Raw genomic sequence first — 1,966 nt, 5'->3', positions numbered from 1 at the left:
AAAAAAAATTAGCTGGCGATGGTGGCACACGCCTGTAATCCCAGCTACTTGGGAGGCTGAGGCAGGAGAATTGCTTGAACCTGGGAGGTGGAGGTTGTGGTGAGCTGAGATCACACCATTGCACTCCAGCCCGGACAACAAGAGCGAAACTCTGTCTGAAAACACAGCAAAACAAAAATGGCCAGGCACAGTGGCTCATGCCTGTAATCTCAGCATTTTGGGAGGCTGAGGTGGGTGGATCACAAGGTCAAGAGATAGAGACCATCCTGGTCAACATGGTGAAACCCCATCTCTATTAAAAATACAATAATTGGCCAGGAGTGGTGGCTCAGCCTATAATCCCAACACTTTGGGAAGCCAAGGTGGGTGGATCATAAGGTCAGGAGTTTGAGACCAGCCTGGCCAACATAGTGAAACCCAGTCTCTACTAAAAATACAAAAAATTAGCTGGGTGTGGTGACAGATGCTGTAATCCCAGCTACTCAGGAGCCTGAGGCAAGAGAATTAAGGTTGCAGTGAGCTGAGGTCACGCCATTGTACTCCAGCCAGGGCAACACTGTAAGACTCCATCTCAAAAAAAGAAAAAAATTAGCCAAGCATGGTGGCACGTGCCTGTAGTCCTACCTACTCAGGAGCCTGAGGCAGGAGAACTGATTGAACCCGGGAGGTAGAGGTTACAGTGAAGCAAGATCACACCACTGCACTCCAGCCTGGTGACAGAGCGAGATTCCATCTAAAGAAAGAGAGAAAGAGAGAAAGAGGAAAGAAAGAAGAAAGAAAGAAAGAAAGAAAGAAAGAAAGAAAGAAAGAAAGAAAGAAAGAAAGAAAGAGAGAGAGAGAGAGAGAGAGAGAGAGAGAAAGAAAGAAAGAAGAAAGAAAGAAAGAAAGAAAGAGATTCTTATTGTACTCATACAAGCAACTATATTGCCATAATTTAAGAATACTCGCAGATAGTTTCCAGATTCTAGAGGAACCAAGCAGAAAGAAACATGATCCAAATTTTGTTAAGAAGAGTATACCTTACTCAATTATAAAAGACCTTAAATAGTTCAAAATAAGTTTCCTTGACTCCGAAAAACAAAACAAGGATCAGCAATATTTCAAGCAAAAGTCAAAAAAGTTTGCTTTAACCTCCTGAGTGCAGTCCATTTTGTTAGCTCTTGTTTTGCTTGACATTCGAGAACATTTTGGTTCTTCATGAGTCCCATAATTATTTCTCTATTCCAGTGTTGCAATCTTCAAAGCTATTAAAAACCTGCATTTGAGAACATGTGTTAAGGTCTTATAGCTTGATTATAACCCATCTTTTGAGAAGGAACAAGGCAAAACAATAATTGTCTGCAAATTACAACATTTCCAGGGTAGTTACGGTTAAAAATATGACTGAAAAAGAAGTTTAGTTATCTTTGTGGTTTACAATAACTTAGCCTTAATTATGATTGATAGCATATACTCAGACATTAGAATTTTAGAAATCCCATATATTTTTGGAACATATATTAGTATGATTCTCCAAAATATAACTTAAGCAAGATTGGACATCATTTTGGCAATCTCGTGTCAAATGATCTTGTTTACCTCTTCTCTGGATGATTCAGGGGCCCTCTGAACCATCCAGAAATCGAGACATCAAGAAAGATAATTTTGAAACTTAAAGTTTGATTTTGGGATGGCTGTTAAATGTTAAAGGTTTAAAACACTTGATGTAATGAAATAGAATTCCAGATTGCCATAAATTATTTATTTTGCCAAAATGATGACTCAGAAGGCAAAAACCATTCATTAGCCTTTACTATTACATAAAAATTCTGTTTAAAGCCAAATTTTATACTTGCATTAGTTTGTTAATGTTAACTCCAATTTGTTTAAATGAAACTTTATAGACAATTCCAACTAATCTTAACCAATTTGACCACGAGGTGAAATCTTTACAAACCCCTTATAACCCCTTTTGCTAAAGGGCAGA

This window comes from Cebus imitator, unplaced genomic scaffold (assembly GCF_001604975.1).
Source record: "Cebus imitator isolate Cc_AM_T3 unplaced genomic scaffold, Cebus_imitator-1.0 Scaffold51, whole genome shotgun sequence".
NCBI classification, from domain to species: Eukaryota; Metazoa; Chordata; class Mammalia; order Primates; family Cebidae; genus Cebus; species Cebus imitator.
Note: the sequence above shows the minus strand (reverse complement) of the source record.